The sequence below is a fragment of the Ovis canadensis genome, chromosome 19 (assembly GCF_042477335.2).
Source record: "Ovis canadensis isolate MfBH-ARS-UI-01 breed Bighorn chromosome 19, ARS-UI_OviCan_v2, whole genome shotgun sequence".
NCBI lineage: Eukaryota > Metazoa > Chordata > Mammalia > Artiodactyla > Bovidae > Ovis > Ovis canadensis.
Genome location: NC_091263.1, coordinates 71667220 through 71688356, shown reverse-complemented (window position 1 = coordinate 71688356; position 21137 = coordinate 71667220). Strand labels below are relative to the sequence as shown.

The window sequence follows — 21137 nt, the reverse complement described above, 5'->3', positions numbered from 1 at the left end:
ACTTTAAAGCTGACATAACTTTAAAAAGTTGCAGGTGGTGAACTGCTGATCTAGAGAAGCAAGAGGCAACGAGGTCTCCTCCTGGGGACAGAAACGCTGATGGCCACCCTCCCAAGAAGCTCATTCCACCCACGACTACTCCACTGCTGGCCAGGGCCGTCTTGGTGTCCTCCGTCCAGCCCGTCAGCACCAGCCTGCTATCCAGCGGGCTGGAACCACCGCAGGCCCTACAGCCAGTCACTCTTGGACAAGCCCCGACCACTGGCATGTCAGCAGCCACGGCACAGGCAGGGCCGGCAGCTCCTGCATGCCCAGAAGACAGACCCGCCCCAACAGAAGGGCCCATGAGGCCCATACAGGGGGCACCCCAGAGCAGGGAGTCCTGGTGAGCGAGGGGGCGCGCTGCTGGGCCCACAGGGCAGCTTCGACATGCCACTCCTCCAAGACTGGGAAAACAACCAGCAGCACCCTGATGCCACACTATCAATCAGGCAGCTGGTCTGATAAGACATCCGCATGCCTGTGTTCACTGCAGCATAATTTCCATTTGCCAAGACAGGTAAACAGCCTAAGTGCCCACTGGTAGATGAATGGATAAAGATGGGGTACATACGCACATACAGAAAGGAATAGCAGCCATAAACGAAGGATGAAATGCTGCCATTTGCAGCAATATACCTAGACCTAGAGGATGGTGTGTTCACTCGCCTAGAGCCAGACATCTAGCCAGACTGGAGTGCGATGTCAAGTGGCCCTTAGGAAGCATCACTATGAACAAAGCTAATGGAGCTGATGGAATTCCAGTTGAGCTATTTCAAATCCTAAAAGATGATGCTGTGAAAGTGCTGCACTCAATATGCCAGCAAATTTGGAAAACTCAGCAGTGGCCACAGGACTGGGAAAGGTCAGTTTTCATTCCAATCCCAAAGAAAGGCAATGCCAAAGAATGCTCAAACTACTGCACAATTGCACTCATCTCACATGCTAGCAAAGTAATGCTCAAAATTCTCCAAGCCAGGCTTCAACAGTACGTGAACCGTGAACTTCCAGATGTTCAAGCTGGATTTAGAAAAGGCAGAGGAACCAGAGATCAAATTGCCAACATCCGTTGGATCATCGAAAAAGCAAGAGTTCCAGAAAAACATCTACTTCTGCTTTATTGACTACACCAAAGCCTAGTCAAAGCTATGGTTTTTCCAGTAGTCATGTATGGATGTGAGAGCTGGACTATAAAGAAAGCTGAGTGCCAAAGAGTTGATGCTTTTGAACTGTGATGTTGGAGAAGATTCTTGAGAGTCCCTTGGGCAGCAAGGAGATCCAACCAGTCCATCCTAAAGGAAATCAGTCCTGAATATTCTTTGGAAGGACTGATGCTGAAGCTGAAACTCCAATAATTTGGCCACCTGATGTGAAGAACTGACTCATTTGAAAAGACCCTGATGCTGGGAAAGATTGAAGGTCGGAGGAGAAGGGGATGACACAGGATGAGATGGCTGGATGACATCACCAACTCGATGGACGTGATTTTGAGTGACTGACGAAGCCTCATCTCTGGAGAGCGAGCCCCAAGCTCCAGACCCAGAGGCCAGGAGGTGAAGCTCGCTGAGGATCTGGGTTATCGTCCAACCTCATCTGCCCACACGGCCGTCCCCTCAGGTGGGCACTGCCGCCTCCCCACATGGCAGGAAGGGACAGGGGCACCGGGAAGACGGAACAGGCCTGAGGTCTCCGAGGAACCCAGTGAACACCCTCCACACACATGACTGTTCATTAAAGCACGATTTACAACACTGAAATCCTGGCAGCAACCAAATGTCCCTCAACAGGGGAACGGCGCACCCACACCGACCACGGACTGGGGCGCGCCCACTAAGAGTTACAGGAGCCACACACTGAGATGGAAAATGACCGTGGAATAATGTGCAGCTGAGAGACCAGGACACAGAAGTACCAGAAGGAAACAGCTTGGGCAAAAAAAATATATATATATATATATATATATATATATATGAAGGACTATTTTTAAATGGTTCAGTTCAGTTCAGTCGCTCAGACGTGACCGACTCTTTGCGACCCCATGAATCGCAGCACACCAGGCCTCCCTGTCCATCACCATCTCCCAGAGTTCACTCAGATTCACGTCCACAGAGTCCGTGATGCCATCCAGCCATCTCATCCTCGGTTGTCCCCTTCTCCTCCTGCCCCCAATTCCTCCTAGCATCAGAGTCTTTTCCAATGAGTCAACTCTTCACATGAGGTGGCCAAAGTACTGGAGTTTCAGCATTAGCATCATTCCTTCCAAAGAAATCCCAGGGCTGATCTCCTTCAGAATGGACTGGCTGGATCTCCTTGCCGTCCGAGGGACTCTCAAGAGTCTTCTCCAACACCACAGTTCAAAAGCATCAATTCTTAGGCGCTCACCCTTCTTCACAGTCCAATTCTCACATCCATACATGACTACTGCAAAAACCATAGCCTTGACTAGATGGACCTTAGTCGGCAAAGTAATGTCTCTGCTTTTGAATATACTATCTAGGTTGGTCATAACTTTTCCTCCAAGGAGTAAGTGTCTTTTAATTTCATGGCTGCAGTCACCATCTGCAGTGATTTTGGAGCCCCCCAAAAATAAAGTCTGACACTGTTTCCACTGTTTCCCCATCTATTTCCCATGAAGTGACGGGACCGGATGCCATGATCTTAGTTTTCTGAATGTTGAGCTTTAAGCCAACTTTTTTACTCTCCTCTTTTACTTTCATCAAGAGGCTTTTTAGTTCCTCTTCACTTTCTGCCATAAGGGTGGTGTCATCTGCATTTCTGAGGTGATTGATATTTCTCCCGGCAATCTTGATTCCAGCTTGTGTTTCTTCCAGTCCAGCGTTTCTCATGATGTACTCTGCATAGAAGTTAAATAAGCAGGGTGGCAATATACAGCCTTGACGTACTCCTTTTCCTATTTGGAACCAGTCTATTGTTCCATGTCCAGTTCTAACTGTTGCTTCTTGACCTGCATATAGATTTCTCAAGAGGCAGGTTAGGTGGTCTGGTATTCCCATCTCTCTCAGAATCTTACACAGTTTATTGTGATCCACACAGTCAAAGGCTTTGGCATAGTCAATAAAGCAGAAATAGATGTTATTCTGGAACTCTCTTGCTTTTTCCATGATCCAGCGGATGTTGGCAATTTGATCTCTGGTTCCTCTGCCTTTTCTAAAACCAGCTTGAACATCTGGAAGTTCACAGTTCGCGTATTGCTGAAGCCTGGCTTGGAGAATTTTGAGCATTACTTTACTAGCATGTGAGATGAGTGCAATTGTGCGATAGTTTGAGCATTCTTTGGCATTGCCTTTCTTTGGGATTGGAATGAAAACTGACCTTTCCCAGTCCTGTGGCCACTGCTGAGTTTTCCAAATTTGCTGGCATATTGAGTGCAGCACTTTCACAGCATCATCTTTTAGGATTTGAAATAGCTCAACTGGAATTCCATCACCTCCACTAGCTTTGTTCTTAGTGATGCTTTCTAAGGCCCACTTGACTTCACATTCCAAGATGTCTGGCTCTAGATTAGTGATCACATCATCATGACTATCTGGGTCGTGAAGATCTTTTTTGTATAGTTCTTCTGTGTATTCTTGCCACCTCTTCTTAATATCTTCTGCTTCTGTTAGGTCCATACCATTTCTGTCCTTTACCGAGCCCATCTTTGCATGAAATGTTCCCTTGGTATCTCTAATTTTCTTGAAGAGATCTCTAGTCTTTCCCATTCTGTTGTTTTCCTCTGTTTCTTTGCATTGATCACTGAAGAAGGCTTTCTTATCTCTCCTTGCTATTCTTTGGAACTCTGCATTCAGATGCGTATATCTTTCCTTTTCTCCTTTGCTTTTCGCTTCTCTTCTTTTCTCAGCTATTTGTAAGACCTCCCCAGACAGCCATTTTGCTTTTTTGCATTTCTTTTCCATGGAGATGGTTTTGATCCCTGTCTCCTGTACAATGTCACGAACCTCATTCCATAGTTCATCAGGCACTCTATCCATCAGATCTAGGCCCTTAAATCTATTTCTCACTTCCACTGTATAATCATAATGTTTGCTCTAATAAGAGACATATTTACTGCGGGCTCTTTAAAGGCATGTGCTCCGCATCTGCTGTCTCGTTTAAGGCTGCCAAGCCTGACAAGGAAGGTGCTGATTATCCTCAGTCTCACGGACGAGGACAAGGAACAACCACCTGCCCAAGGCCCGGCCACCTCTCAGGATCAGGGCAGCGACATTTCAGGTGCTAACTTCACTTCCCTCTGTAATTCACCCCTGTAATTTCCCCTCTTTCCCTCACTTCTGTAATGCTGGCTCACTACCTCTAGCGTTCTGAAGTAAGTTCACGGATGCACAGACATGCTGTCCCAGCAAATGTGAATGGAGAGGCAGCTGGGTTGACTTTCAATTGTGTATATACCCTCATGCTTTCATGCAGAGCCTATAAATATTTTCTACTTCTCCCTGAAGGGATAAAATGTCATCAAACTCTGAGTCTCACACAGCTGGCTCAGAACTGAAGGATCAGTCTGCACCACTGTCGAGTTCTAAATATTTATGCCACCTCCTCACCTCCTGTACATTTAACAATCAAAAGCTCTTACATTTTAGACGGTAACTTTCTGATAGAGGGAGTATATTTCACCAAACTGTAAAGGCAAATGATCCAAACCCTCCCCAAACAACAACTCCCAGCCACGATGAAAGGAGCTGGGAAACATTAAGGACTTTCTGCAAACAGGGACCAAAGCATATTTGTCCCTGTGACCCCGGCTCCTCATCCGCTGCCTGGCACATGAAGGCAGATCCATAAATGTCTGCTGAATTAGATTTCTCCAACTGCTGTGCAGCAGAACCAGCTCAGCCATGGGGAACAGCAAGCAAATGGGCTTATCACCCGCTGCTTCAGAACAAAATGAATAAAATTTTGGGCACTGCATGAACCAGCATCTGATCCTAAGAATCAATTTTTCTTACCTCCGCAGATACGCTCACAACAAAACACAGGAATTGAGGGAAAACTGACTGCTGACTTGTATTTTATGGGAGTTTAACTCTTAACTGCCCAAGCCAGAGAACAGCCTGTCTAATGCAATGGCTAGACGAAAGGGTAATCTCTCCTTGACCTGAAGTAAGACAAATTCAGAGGCTTGTAGTCCATTTGGAGCTGACCTGCTCTGTGATTCCAGCATATCCTCCGCAGTCAGGGACCTTATTAGGAACATAAGGGTATGAGTGGAAAGGCCCTGCTCTCAGGTCAGCCATGTCCCTGGGTGGCTGGGGGTGAATTACTCAACCTTTCTCAATCAGCTTCCTTCTCTGCAACAGTCACACTAACCTCAGAAGACTGCCTTTAGGTTTCAGTGATTAAGGTATCAGAGGATGCTCTGTCCACAGTGAGGCAGACATTACTGCTGTCATGATGTGTATATGGGAGGGGCAGGGCAGAGGGTGCAGGAAGCCCTGGGTTTCTATGACACTGGCAGGCTAACTTTCCCTCTTAGATGAACTGTCATACTCCTGTCATCTCAGTTCAATAAATAGCTGGGTGGCTTCTAAGTGCCAGGAGCTGTGTTGGACTCAGGGCATAAAAAAAAAGACACAGACTCTGCCTCAAGCAGCAACTGACATGAAAACAGCATTTCAGAGCAGGTTACTGCCCGGGACTCCTGACGTGGAAGTGGTCAGGAACAGGAGCTCAAACTGGAAGCTGATAAATGTATGCAACGTAATATTCATTTTAAACTGGGGCGGGATTTTTGGAGATATAATTCACATACCATATAATTCTTATGTAAAGCACATAACAGTTTTTTAAGCATATTTACAGGGTTAAGCAATCATCTAACTTTAGACCATTTCACCCTCCCTAAAAGAAACCCTCTACCGTCAGCAGTCACTTGCCCTCCCTGCTTTCGTCCTCAGCCCCAGGCAGAGACTAATCCACTTTTTTTCTCTACAGATTTTCCTGTTCTGGACACTTTGTATGAGTGAAAAGTGAAGTCGCTCAGTCGTGTCCAACTCTTTGTGACCCCGTGGACTGTAGCCTACCAGGCTCCTCCGACCATGGGATTCTCCAGGAAAGAATACTAAAGTGGGTTGCCGTTTCGTTCTTCAGGGAATCTTCCTGACCCAGGGATCGCACCCCGCTCTCCCACATTGGAGGCAGACGCTTTAACCTCTGAGCCGCCAGTGGAACTGCACTATACGGGGTCTCTTATGATCAGCATCTTTTCAAGTTCACCATGTTGGAGCAGCTATCAGTGCTTATTCCTGTTTGTGGCTAAGTGATACTCCACTGGGTATATGTACCACAGTTATATATCTATCTCTCAGTTAGCAGGCATTTGGGTTGTTTTTACTTTGGGGCCATTTTTTTTTTAATCAGTAACACTGCTATAAACAGTTGTGTATGAGTTTTTGTGTGGATATATATTTTCATTTCTCTTGGGTAGATACCCGGGAGTAGAATTGTTGGGTCACACAGTTGCTTTAATATTTTGAGGAACTGCCAAACTGTTTTTTCCACAGTGGCTACATTATTCACATTCATTCACCAATGTATGCAGGTCGGTTTCTCTACAGCTTCAACACCTGTTCTCATCTGTATTTTGATTATAGGCTTTGCGAGTGAATTGGGGTCTAATGACAAATGGTGCTGAGCACCTTTTCATGTGCTTATTTGCTATCTGTACACTTTCTTTGAAAAAAAAAAGTCTATGCAAATCCTTTGCCCATTTCTATATTGGGCTATTTGTCTTTTTACAGTGTTCTAAGAATTCTTCATATATTCCAGATACTAGTTACTTATCAGATATATGATTTGCAAGTATTTCTTTCCATTTCATTGGCTGCCTTTTCACTTTCTTGACAATTTTTTTTTGCAGGACAGAAGTTTAATTTTTATATGGTCCCATTGATCTGTTTCTTCTTTTGTTGCTTTAGGTATATATTTAAGAAAACACTGTATAATTCAAACTGACTCTTCTAAAAGTCTCACGGTTTTAGCTCTTACATCCATGATCTGTGTGTGTGTGCTCAGTCACGCAGTCGTGTCTGACTCTTTGCAGCCCCAGAGGCTACCGCCCGCCAGGCTACTGTGCCCATGGAATTTTCCAGGCAAGAGTACTGGACTGTGGTGCCATCTCCTGCTCCAGGGGGCCTTCCCAGCCCAGGATCGAACCCGTCTCTTGCATCTCCTGCACTGGCAGGCGGATTCTTTACCACATCCATGATCTATTTTGAGTTAATTTTGTGTAGGGTGTGTTAGGGGTCCAACTTCATTCTTCTGCATGTGGAAAAAATAATTATTATTTCAACAAAGATGACTAAGGCAGTATTTCTAGGAGGTAGCCTAACACACCATTCAAAATACATCCTCAAAAATATCTCCATGGCTGCAGAAACTATATCATCACTAAACTAACTCACACACGGAAGAGAATGAGGTAAGAACAAATAATTGATGCACTGGTGCTATACATTTGAATCATGTGTAACTTTTTCTCTTGCACACTTTAGAGAACACAAAATAGAGAGGTGTAGGAAGCATCAGGTTTACAATACTGATTCAGGAAGGAACCAGTACCACAACCATCCATCCATCCATCCCCCCATTCCCTAAGTATTTACTGAGCACCTAGTATCTGTCAGGTACCACTATAATCACTGAAGGAGAGTGAACAACGCAAGAAAATAGGTCGGCCTTCTGCATCCTAGCGGTGGAACAAAGACCAAAGACAAGAAACCCAACAAATAAACAGTACCTCAGAAGGTGGAAAGTGCAAAGAAGGAAACACAAGCAGAGGAAGATGGCCAGGAATGGGGAGGGGACCCAAGGGGCCCTATAGTGCCTAGCATAGTCCCCAGTGTGAGCCAGGAAGGGCACGCTCTGCAGGACAGGGAAGGGGAGGAGCGAGGATCCTGGACCAGAGCGCCTGCGTTCATCCGCACGCTGGACTAGAAGCTGCAGGGCCCAGAACGAGCTCCCTCCTGCTCTGGGCTTCCGGATCTTCAAACACAGTGCAATATGGAGCAGCAGTACAGCGGGTTCATGAGTTTCCAGGATTAGATGAGTTAACACGTGTAAAGCACTTAGAACACTACCAGCCACACAGTGAGAAACCCAGAGACGTTAGACACAGTTGCTGACTGAAACCCATTCAGGAGCGCGGCATGCTCAGAAACCAGCTAGTGACTGAGTAAAGAAGCATTCCGAGCGAGGCTTCAGCAAGCGCTCAGGCTTGCCAAGCCTGCAGAAATCTGTTTCCAAATGACTGCGAGAGTCACTCCCAACATGCACGTCACCCAGGCACACTGCTGGCGAGGGCACGGAGGTATGACTGTCATGGAAGAAATCGCAGGCGCTCTGGCCCCAGAGGAAAAGTCTCTCTACTGGCTTTCACCAGGATCCAGAAATGGGGATGTCCACTCACACTGTAGAGGGCAGGCACTCATTCCTAATTTTTTTTCTCTAAGAATCACTCAGCTGGCACCTCCTCACTGCTTTGTCTTGTTCCTAGAAGTAGCTGAGCCTGCATTCAGACAGTTTGGCACCAAAAGAAACCATTCTCTCTCTTGCACACGTCAGCAGTTGAAGGGGTTTTTCGTTCCTCAAGGACTGTGAAGGACCAAGTGACTCTACCTGACTTAAGTCCTCTGCTAACTCTGTGAACACGCAAGCAGTTTAGTGGTTAGTATATCAGACAACATAATCCCAGTTTGGCGGACGTGTCCAAGGAAGCTAGTGTCCCCCTTTGCTCTCTTCCCTACCAAACAGATCTGGCAGACGTGAGCCACAGTCCTGTCATCAGTAAGACAGCGGCAGATGAGAGCGGCCTGAGTGTCCGCCAGCCACTGAAGCACTGGGGGATCAGGTGTCTCGGCCTGAGGCAGACGTCTGCAGCCAGCAGCGACACATGGTGACAGTGACAAGTGAGGAGAGGGGCCATTTTCTGAGCGCCAACCACCAGTGAGCTGTGGCGCTGGGGCTTCTATGCATGTTATCTCATGGAAAATCTTTTTATGAAATAGTACCTTCCCCTTTACAAAGGAGAAAACGGGCTCGGAAAGGCTCCAGCGCCTCCACGAGGCTAGTGTTCAAACTCAGCTCTGACTGCAGCCTCGCCTTTCTGTCTACAGCAAGTGGCTGTGTCGTGTGTGTGTTAGTCGCTCAGTCGTGTCTGACTCCTTGTGACCCAAGGACTGTAGCCTGACAGGCTCCTCTGCCCATGGGGATTCTCCAGGCAAGAACACTGGAGTAGATTGCTATTTCCTCCTCCAGGGGATCTTCCCGACCCCAGGATCAAACCCAGGTCTCCCACACGCAGGCAGATTCTTTACCATCTGAGCCACCAGGGAAGCCCTATATTAAGACAAGCAAACATGGATCTAGAATAACACAGGACAACACTTACTGAGCATTTACGATGTGCCAGGCACATGTGATTGAATTTACATGTATGATTTAATTTCATCTGTATAAAATCTCCTTTAAAGAGAAAGAAACTGAGTCACAGGGAGATAAGAAACCTGCCCCAAGACAGAAGGTTAATTAAGGTTAAAGCTGAGGTGAACCTCGGAATCTGACTGCAGAGCCCCAGCTTATAAACTCTGTACTAATGCTGCCTTCCATGAAGTGACATAATGATTAAAAAAAGCAAAGTACTAAATAGAATGGGCTTCCTGGGTGGCTCAGTGGTAAAGAATCCACCTGCCAATGCATACATGGGTTCGATCCCTGGGTCAGGAAGATCCCCTGGAGAAGGAAATGGAACCCACTCCAGTATTCTTGCCTGGGAAATCCCATGGACAGAGGAGCCTGGTGGGCTACAGTCTGTGGGGTCACAAAGAGTCAGACACAACTTAGTGACTAAACAGAACACCCAGCTGAGCAGCTGTTTCCATGTGAGGCTGTTGTGGTCCTGAGGCCCTGCCTGAGCGCTCATCGCCGTCCAGACTGGCTGTGCTCTGTCCATCCACCCACACATGTGGAGGGGCCTGCCATGTACCACAGGGCGGGGGGGTTTCTGGAGGCGACCCAATACCGGCCCGGTCCCAACCGTCCTCCCTGCAGGCCCCTCTGCCTGGTCAGCTCTCCTGGGGCTCTCCTCATGGATGCTCAGACGCTGGTGCTCAGGTCCCATCTCAGGAGAGGCCGTCTCTGGTTGCACCAAAGTGACGCCTGCCCCCCTCCCCTGTTCTGTGCTGCCCCGTGTCTGCCATCTGGCTTTTCAACTGCAGAGAAAGCGCCATGAGGGCCGGGACTGTGCCTGCCTTATCCCCAGAGCTTAGAAGGGCATCCAGCAGAGGAAACTCTCGTGATTAGGTGCTAAGGAAAAAAATGTTCTCATTCTCAGTCTTTCTCCCTCCTGCACACTGCTGGCAAAATTATCTTTCCACAACCACAAATCCTGGCCCAACCTGCAATGCCGGAAAACCTCTGTGGCTCTTAGTTGTCAAATTCCCATCTGCTCACTTTGTCTTCAACACCCTGCCCAACCCGGGTCTAACCTCTTCTCCGAAACACCAGACAGGCAGTGAATTTCAGCGGTTAAGATGAGGGCTAACGTGGAACTCTGTCAATGTTATGGGACCGCATGGGTGGGAGGGGAGTTTGGGGGAGGATGGAAACATGTATATCGTTGAGTTGCTCTGCTGTTCACCTGAAACTACTGCAGCATGTTAATCAGCTATATACCAACACAAAATAAAAAGTAAAAAAAGAGCGTGGAGTAAGATTCCAGCTGTAGCACCTACTAATCTATGAGATAACTGACCTGAGACAGATCTGGGCCTTGGTTTTCTCATCTGTTAAATGGTGCGATAATATAGGACCCTATCAAAGGGTTGTGTGTGAGGATGAAATGAGTTATTAGATCAAAAGTACCGAGAGTCATTCCTGACATACGACACAGAATGTGACTTTCTCCTGCCACCAGCATGGGCCTCCGTCACATCCATCTGCTCCTCCCTCCCTGAATGGGACACGCACTTACACACCCCTGCCTTTTCCACCTGGGCTGTTTTGAAGTCTGCCACTGACTCACTATGACAACATATGTTTGTTATAATGTGAAGCTCCTTAGAGCAGACATCGTATCCTTAATTCTTTGTAAGGTATGGGACGCTGATTCACTTGATAAATGGTAAACCAGGGATCCTCACCTAAAACTAGTCGTTAGTTTGTCCTTTCACAAGAGTGTGAAGGGGGGCCCTTTAAAGCTCACTCGGTTTCCTTTTCTGCTTGCTTCAGTGCTGACTTCTGAGAGTAACTGAAGGATCAGAGGGCTTTCTCCTCCCCAGCTCTGCAGGCCCCCATCTCCCACCCACTCCTTTCTCACCATCACTTATACTGATAATGCCATAAATACTGACGCTGGGGCAGTTAAAGTGATCCTCAAACACTACACAGAACACAGGGATTATTATTACTACTGCTAGTAATACTGACGGATCTTGCCTCCGCCAGCAATTACTGGCAGGAACTTGTCCAGTGACACGGAGACAACTGTTTTCTCCGTGTCCCCCAGACTCCGCCAGGGAGAAACGGAACTTCGCACGTTACGGACAACATATCAGCTCTCTCAACTAGAAATAAGTGGAAAATAAATGTCCAAGTTATAAATAAAAATGAGATTTGTGGGTAATTTGAAGTCTGGAATAGTCTGAGGGCTTAGGAGGTTTGGGCAGTTTCCCGAAGGGATTAGAATCTGATCAATTCAAGGATACTGGGTTCTCAGAAGCCCACGAACAGCAGGTAGAAAAGCTGGTTTTCAACACATCACCTGGGGTAAGTCTCACATCTACAGAAAACACCTGCCTGCAGGGCCTAGATCCTTCCCCACCTGCACCATCCCAGTCTAGTCCCATCATATCACAGGCTGGTTAACCATTAATTACACTGTTTCTGGCTTACCAACAACCATCATATATCATGCTGTTTCAATAGGGAAATAGATTCCCAATCTAAACAATTTACTTACTGAATACTTTTTGGAAAAGGTCTCACTCACAAGGTAGGGACTACACAGAGTGTGAATCAGTCCCCTCTGGGGAGGATCTGAGGAAGATCAAAGCAGTCATTCCTAAAGGAAACCAGTCCTGAATATTCATTGGAAGGACTGATGCTGAAGCTGAAACTTCAATACTTTGACCACCTTATGCGAAGAACTGACTCACTAGAAAAGACCCTGATGCTGGGAAAGATTGAAGGTGGGAGGAGAAGGGGACGACAGAGGATGATATGGTTCGATGGCATCACCCACTCGATGGACATGAGTTTGAGTAATCTCCAGGAGTTGGTGATGGACAAGGAGGCCTGGTGTGCTCCAGCCCATGGGGTTGCAAAGAACTGGACATGACTGAGTGACTGAACTGAACTGAACTGGGGAGGATTTGCAAAGCACTGTGTTCTAAGTGTTGTAGGAAAAAGAAGCCAACCTCTTTGAAATGAGTAATGTGGGCTACTTGGCCAAAGTCTCAGACCCAAGGCTGGTTCAGTTCAGTTCAGTTCAGTTCAGTTCAGTTGCTCAGTCGTGTCTGACTCTTTGCGACCCCCTCAATCGCAGCACGCCAGGCCTCCCTGTCCATCACCAACTCCCAGAGTTCACTCAGACTCATGTCCATCAAGTCAGTGATGCCATCCAGCCATCTCATCCTCTGTCGTCCCCTTCTCGTCCTGCCCCCAATCCCTCCCAGCATCAGAGTCTTTTCCAATGAGTCAACTCTTCGCATGAGGTGGCTAAAGTACTGGAGTTTCAGCTTTAGCATCATTCCTTCCAAAGAAATCCTAGGGCTGATCTCCTTCAGAATGGACTGGTTGGATCTCCTTGCAGTCCAAGGGACTCTCAAGAGTCTTCTCCAACACCACAGTTCAAAAGCATCAATTCTTTGGCGCTCAGCCTTCTTCACAGTCCAACTCTTACATCCATACATGACCACAGGAAAAACCATAGCCTTGACTAGATGGACCTTAGTCAGCAAAGTAATGTCTCTGCTTTTGAATATGCTATCTAAGCAATGACAAATAGAAAGGAAACAAGGAGGTGAGATGAGAAATGGAAGCAACCAGAGGCTGAGGGGCTGGGGTCAGACACAGCAGGGTGTGAGACCTGGCTCTGGGGAGCAACCCACTTGTCGGTCGGCTCTTCCCCAGCATCCCTGGGCCGGCTCGTAGACACTGTCCCCTCCCTCGGAGGGCCTTCCTGAACCACCCACTGAGAAACAGCCTCGCCCTCAGCCTGCAGTGTTCCCTCTCCCCGCGGCACTCACCGCTGTCGGAAACCGCCTGCTGCTCCTTTACTGTCAGTCTCTCCCTAAAAGAGCATGACCTCCCCGAGGAGTTGCACTCGTATCTCGCGTGCGAGCACACACCCGGCCTAGTGCAGTGTGTGGCACAGGGAGACACAGGACGCACGCATGTCTGCTGAGCAGACAGGGCGGCACTATGAGGATCCGTGATGGAATAAAGGAGTAAGTGTTCCATCCACCTACCTACGCATCTACCCACCCACCCATGTACCAACCTACGGATGATGGAACAGCATCGCTATACAGCAGCTCTTGATGAATATTCTAGAAGAAGCAGAACAGAGGCTGATTCTGCTATCAATCAGCAAGTGTTTACTGAACAACTGGAGAAACCAGGAGCGTATGACATGGTCCTTTCAGGCGGTGGAACAAAAGTCAGCTCAAGATTGACAGCAGCTTGAATGCTTACTTAAAGTCTGTAAATAGATGTCTTCAGTCAATGTTTGGAATTTATAGAGAACCCCTAGAGTCATGACATTAAAAGAGCTTGCTCCTTGGAAGGAAAGCTATGACAAACCTAGACAGTGTAAAAAGCAGAGACATCACTTTGCTGACAAAGGTCCATCTAGTCAAGGCTATGGTTTTTCCAGTAGTCATGTATGGATGAGAGAGTTGGACCATAAAGAAGGCTGAGCACCGAAGAATTGATGCTTTTGAACTGTGGTATTGGAGAAGATGCTTGAGAGTCCCTTAGACTGCAAGGAGATCCAACCAGTCCATTCTGAAGGAAATCAACCCTGAATATTCACTGGAATGACTGATGCTGAAGATGAAGCTCCAATACTTTGAGCACCTGATGCAAAGAGCGACTCATTGGAAAAGACCCTGATGATGGAAAAGACTAAGGGCAGGAGGGGAAGGGGGCGACAGAGGATGAGATGGTTGGATGGCATCACTGACTCAATGGGCATAAGTCTGAGCAAGCTCCAGGAGATGGTGAAGGGCAGAGGAGCCTGGCGTGCTGCAGTCCACAGGGTCGCAAAGGGTTGGACACGCCTGAACGACTGAGCAGCAGCAGTCTGCAGTCCGCCTGACACTAAGCCGATGCTGATGATGTGCTCAGAGCAGAGGACGGCTCTGCACCTTCTCCCACAGAGTCAACGGAAGGCTCAGGTCCAGCTCTCCTCACAGGGGAGCAGGGTCAGGGAGGCGCCCAGACAGAGGCCCCCTCCCCACACGTTCCTCCTGGACGCAGCCCCACCATGCTGGCCCTTTGGCCTTTGCTGACAGGCAGAGAGGCTGCCATGAGATGCTGGAAGCAACCGAGACCAAGGCTATTTCACCTGCCTTCTCACCCGTGCTGCATGACAGCTGTGGTCACACACACACATTTTGGGAACAAGACTGAAGAGCGAGACCTTTCGCGTCTCTGTGAGCACGGTGTCTCTATGAAATCTTCTCTGTACAGGGATTCAGAGAATGAGTCAGCTGCCTCTGCAGTGTTTGAGCATAGACTTCTTCGATTCATACTTAAAAGTGGGTAAAGAGAATATTTAAGATAGTGGTTTTCAAACTACCACTTAAGAGACAAACTACTTTTCTGAAGATGGAGTTATACACAAATCCTTAACACATTAAACAGATAGCTGGGGGCTCCTGGGGCCAAGGCTACAGTGAGGGGCCAGGCTCTGCCCTCTAGGCCTCCCCCTCCCCGATACCTCTGAGGAGCACAGCTGGCTTTAGGGGAAAGGAAGTTAATATTTAGATAAATAAGTAGATGAATGGAGAATGAGGGAGAAAGGTTTCCTTAACATGAGGAAAGGTGGAGTGGCCAAGTCACCACTTTGCACCCATCGTAGTAAAGACTGTTTCCAGCAAGAATCATCAGTGGAAATTCACCCTCGGAGGGAAAGTTTGGTGAGAAATAGGATACTGGCCTGACCTTCAAATGTCTCCCCAGTTTGCTTAGACGGGAGAAAACACTGCTTATCCTCAGGGCACCAACATCACTGGTCTGCAGACTGCAAATATGTGAGCGTCATACGAGACAAAGGGAGGCTGAGGAAACATTACAAATTAAAAGATCAAAGAGATGGCATCTAAATACATTATGCGATCCCTGACAGGATCATGTACTTGAGGGTAAAATATTAGAAAGGGCACTATTGGGACAACCGACAACATTAGAATGAAGCTCGTCAGTTTGACAGAAGTGACGCACCGTTGCTATTCGGCGCCTGCACTGTGGTTCTGCGAGAGGGCGCCCTGTTCTTAGGAAACACACACTGAAGTAATGGGCCTGAATGGGATGTGGCACGTGTGCCCGACTCCCTGACCGCTCAGGGGAACACGCATCATGCGGCGTATTACGTGCAGAGAGGGAGCAGTGGTTCTCAAAGTGGGGTCCCTGGAGGAGCATCCGCATCACCAGGAACAGGAGAGAAATACAGACTTTGGGGCCCCGCTCCAGACCTCCCAAATCGGCTGTCTTGTCTGTTCTGACAGGCCCTCCAGGGGGTTCTGCTGTCAACTTCTGAACATCACTGATACACAAGTGTTGTGAGTCATTTCTGGGGAAAGGGTATGGCTTTCTGGATGATTACTGAAACTTATCTGTACTCTGAAAGTGTTTCAAAATAATAATTAACAATAACAACAACAGAGGGTTAGCCTATGCAGAGATGTGAAAACGAAGAGACCCCGGGGGCAAGAGGCAGATCGCAGGGTTCCTGCAGAGACCTTCACAGAGGTGCTGGGACCAGAGCCTCTGTTGCCAGCGAGGGGAGGGGGGTCGGGTCGCTCGGTCTTCCAGCAACAAATCTCCTCCCGGCAGGAAGTGCAGCACGAAACCCTCTAACCTGAGTAGGAGAGCCCGGCGATCTCTGTAAACAGGTCTTCTTCAGAAAAGCTTTCGGGGAGCATGAGGAAAGCCGCGGTCACAGCACTCTTCAGGTTTTGATCCAGGGCTGAGCGGAGGGCCACATCCTCATTCATCGCCACGATCTTCACCTGGAAAAGCAGGACGTTCAGAAGACTTCCTGAAGTGGGGCACTGCCCAACCTGGCTGTTACTACATGCACTGGAGGTGTCCAAAACCCTCAGCCCTGAAGACACTGCAGGGTTAGGCCAGTTGACATGAAATAGTTGCTAATCTAATTCTGGAGTCTCCTGTTTTAAGCCCAAATCAGAGAACTCATCACATATAAAAGAAAACAAAATAAATATTTTTCTAAATGTGGAAACCACATGAGTTTTGAAAAAGAAGTCAGTACAAAATGGAATAAATGACCTTTGGGAAATTGAGAATTTTATTTTTTAATTTCATTGTTCTTCACTTAATTTTATGGTGGACAAAGGCATTTTACTTCTTTATTCAGAACTCATCCCTGTTCTTATCTAACCTGAGCAGGCCATGCTCTATTTTGAACTGATTTGAACCTGACTAAGGAAAAAGGAAAGCTACCTAGCTAGAAGAAACTGCTGTCTTTGACGTTCCCCGCCCATCAGGACGCAAACTGCTCCAGTGTGTCTGACTGGGTGTAAAGGCTGCACTGTAGTCGACAGCTTGTGCTCAAGCCCTGTCTCTGCCTCTCACTGCCTCTGTGACTATGGGTACTATTCTTTACCAGTAAAGTGGGGTTAATAACTGAACCAGGCTTACGAGGTTGCTGGGAAGATTCAGTGAGAGCCTGCAGCTGAAGGGAGCTTCCTGTGTGTCTCCTGGTGCACAGAGCACGCGCTTCTCTGAGCCGGGGCTTCTCATCTTTATGAGATCAGAGTCTCCTGCAGGGCTTGTTCGAACACCCATTATTAGGCCCATCCCCAGAGACTCTGACTCGGCAGGCCGGGGTACATTTCTGCCAGGTTCCCAGGTGACGCTGATGCTGCTCCAGGGGCCTCATGTGGGCACACTGCTCTAAGGCACGAGCTTAGAACCAGAACTGCCACGTTGCTCTTTGTAGCGACTGTGCCAGTGTGCACTCCCGACACGACTGTGGACCATCATGCTGCTTCTGACTGACTTTCTAAGCAAGCAGTGGGTCTAGAAATCCCTCCTGAGGACACTCATGTATCTGAAACGCAGCCGCCGTCTCTGAACCATTTAGTGTTGTAACCAAACTCTCCTTGTGTTCCAGAAAGTAGGGTTTAGACTGCCTTTTATTTATCAAACACAGATTATTTCTGGCAAAATTCAGACTATACATAAAAACCACAAACAGTATGACAAACTCCAAATCAAAACTGTATTAGATGGCAAGGAAAGACTGGAATGATGTGCATCCCAAAGTACAGTTTCTTCTCCGTTTTTTTTATTAATTGTGAATAATAATATTAGAAGACTTAACTATTTTATAAATCAGGCTTAAGAACCTGACTGAAGAAAGACTGAAGGTAGGAGGAGAAGGGGATGACAGAAGATGAGATGGTCAGATGGCATTACTGACTTGATGGACATGAGTCTGAGCAAGCTCCAAGAGTTGGTGACGGACAGGGAAGTCTGGTGTGCTGCAGTCCATGGGGTCACAAGGAGTCAGACATGACTGAGCAACTGAACTGAACCGTAAAACGTGAATTCTACCTTTTACCTTTTGTCCTTATTTTTTTAAATGGAATATTTATAACATACAAAGCTTCATATGGTACATAAGCTACTTAATTCCATATTGCCTCCTCCCTCATAATTATAAGGACTTAATGGCCCTGAATTAAGCCTTGGAGCACTTGGCTGAGTGTGGAATTACGGCAAACATCTGCAGAAAGTCAAAGCAGGGAGCAGCCCAGGAGCATGGTCCAGACAGGAGAGCCATCCCTAACAGAACACTCACTCACTGGTTTTTGGAGTCGACCAGCAATGTCTAAGTTATTCCAGTTGAGGAGATCTTTGATCATAACACTGGTGCTAATAACTCCATATTTGATAAGCTGGAAAAGAAAAGAAATGTGCATGAAAAAGAGCAAACTGCCATACTGACCCCTGTGCACGTGCAAAATGTAAAGAACTAAATTTCTGACCAGGGCAGAAGCTTGATTTCCAAAGCCACTCAAAAACCACCTACCTTGTAAAAACACACATCTCCACAAAATCTTTCGCAATTAGTTTCCAAGACTGGAGAAGGAAATGGCAACCCACTCCAGTGTTCTTGCCTGGAGAATCCCAGGGATGGGGGAGCCTGGTGGGCTGCCGTCTATGGGGTCACACAGAGTCAGACACGACTGAAGCGACTTAGCAGCAGCAGCAACAGCAGTTTTCAAGACTGTCTGTTGCCTAAGGTATTCATGGTGCAATGACCACAGTTTTAACTCTGGCACTTGTGGTGTCAGAGGCAGAATTGCTCTTATAGGCTGTCTGGTCTTGGTCCTCAATGGACTGGAAATGTCAATAAAAACACTGGTCCTGACAGAAATGTGGCACAGTTCACACTCCTCATGTGAGAAATAAGAAACCTGATGCTCAGAGAGAATAAACCATGTGCCCGAGGTGGCACCCGGCGGAGCAGAGCCAAACCAGGTCCCTGAATTTCAGTCTGGGCTCCAGTGTTGTTTCATCGCAGAGAATGAGAAATTTTCCTCAAAGTTTTCACTGACATCCTTCACATGGTGAATTTCTCTTTCATGGCTATTTCAAACGCCTCTAATTACAGTGCAACATGCAAACATAAAGCCTCTTTATCGGCTCTGAACACACGCAACTATGGTCAAGCTCACTTCAGTAGTAATTTGCACAAACCCTGAATGCAGTTGCTCCCGGTTACAAAACCCCATTTGCTTCAACAGATATCTTTAGACTCACTTCACTGAACTTCAGTATCCAAGCAGCCTTCGCAGGCTGCAAATATCTAAAAAGTAGCTAAAGAATTTCAATTAAAAAGTACAGTCCCTTTGGCACACAGTTACACCCAAACATTTGGTTACTGGAGCCTGTAATACTGTTTGAAACTACTAATTAGAGGTCGGCTCAGCATAACATTAATAATGGAGAAAGCATAGAGCTCCGAGCTCCATGACTAGCGTTGATGTGCAGGGCTGGGCTGAATGACCGCCTTCCCCCAGCTCCGGCCACCACACTGCAGAGCCCTTCTTGCCACAGGCGCCTAACAGCTGGGAGGAAGGACCGGACGGCAACCAGAAAAGCAAACGTCCGGCCCAAAGGCGATGCAGACATCACCAACCACAGCGCTCATCCCTGCCTTGCTCAGATACACCTGCAAAATCTTACTCAAGTCGGTACTCCAGCCTCCTGCCTTTCGAAGTGTGGTCCACCGCCTAGCAGCATCAGCGTCACAGATCCTCAGGTGACTCGTCTGCCCAGGGAAGGGTGACGGCCCTGAGCTCTCGGGGGCCTGGTGCAGTGCCGGCACAGCAGTCACCCTCTGCCTGGCTGACTCTAGGAGGCCCGACTTAGTTCCCACTGGTCCTCTCACACTGGGGTCATGCCGGGTTCCTGGCCATCCTCTTAGAGCCTGGACTCCTCATTGGAATGACTACTGGGCAGGGTCCCCACAGTCAGACAACCCTCCGCTGGGATCCGGGGTGCTCACCTGCCCTCCAACATCTGTCATCAAATTCCGCCCAACTGGTGGCACCGAGGGGTTTCTCCCACTGGGCACGACAGGCTTCCAACTACCTACGATCCCCTCTTCACTTCCAACTTCTCCCTGGGAGTGTGTGCCTCTCCGTATAAATAAGATTAATTTCCACCCTGATCTGCAATGGGTCTGCCCATCCCTCCCACTGACCAAACCAGTGGTTCTCAAGGTGTGCTCTAGATGGGCAGCATCAGCATCATTTGAAAGCTTGTTAGAAATGCAAATCCAGGGGGCTGGGGAAGGTGGGGAAAACTGAGAGAGACGCAGTGAAATGTACACCATCCTGTGTGCAAGAGACAGCTAACGGGGAGTGGCTGTTCAATACAGGGAGCTCGCCTGACGCTCGGCAACAGCTCAGAGCGGTGGGATGGGGTGGGCAGTATGTTCAAGATGGAGGGGACGTATGTATACCCACGGCTAATTCATGCTGATGTATGGCAGAAACCAACACATCAGTGTAAAGCAATTATCTTCCAATTAAAAACAAATAAAGAAATGAAGAAATGCAAATCCTTGCTGCTGAGAGAGTAAACCTTAAAAGTTCTCATCATCAATAAAAGAAAACCAACTATGTCCTGTGATGGGTGTTAACTAGACTCACTGGTTATCAGCCCACAGTAAGATCACTCATTCCGCCACACACAGCACAGTGGTACAGGACAATCACCTCTCAATGTGCGAAACAGGCAAAGCCTCACACCCTGCCCCAGACCCACTGATTCAGGAACTCCGGGGGTGGGACCCGCCATCTGCACGCCTGACAGGCGCTCCGGGGGCTCCTGAGGCACACTGCAACTTGAGACCAAGAGACATTTGCGGTGGTTCAGTCTCTAAGCTGTGTCCGATTCTTTGTGACCCCATGGACTGCAGCACATCAGGCTCCCCTGTCCTTTACTATCTCCTGAAATTTGACTCCAGAGTCAAACTCATGTCCATCGAGTCGGTGATGCAGTCTATCCATCTCATCCTCTGCCGCCCCCTATTTTTCCCAGCCAAAAAACACCTGGCCAAAGGCAACAAATAAAACACAGTCACATTCATCACCTTCATCTGGCAAAAGTGTGAGCAGTTCCTGACGGTAAGAACACACATATTTAGCTGGGATTCTAAGAATAAAGGTTAATAGCCACCGAAGTTAAGACAGAGGCCCGAAGTCACTCACCTTCTCGTCACACATAATCACTGGTGCAGTGATTATTCTGGACAGCAGTGAGAATCCTTGGTCCCAATACTTTTTTTTTTTTTTTTCAGTCGCTCAGTCGTGTCCGAC

The 21137-nt window shown here is 47.8% G+C and overlaps 1 pseudogene; it reads right to left on the bottom strand.

Annotated features, from left to right (window-relative positions):
• LOC138424371 (phosphatidate cytidylyltransferase, mitochondrial-like) overlaps positions 1 to 21137 on the bottom strand; it is a 40190-nt pseudogene that overhangs the window by 13412 nt on the left and 5641 nt on the right.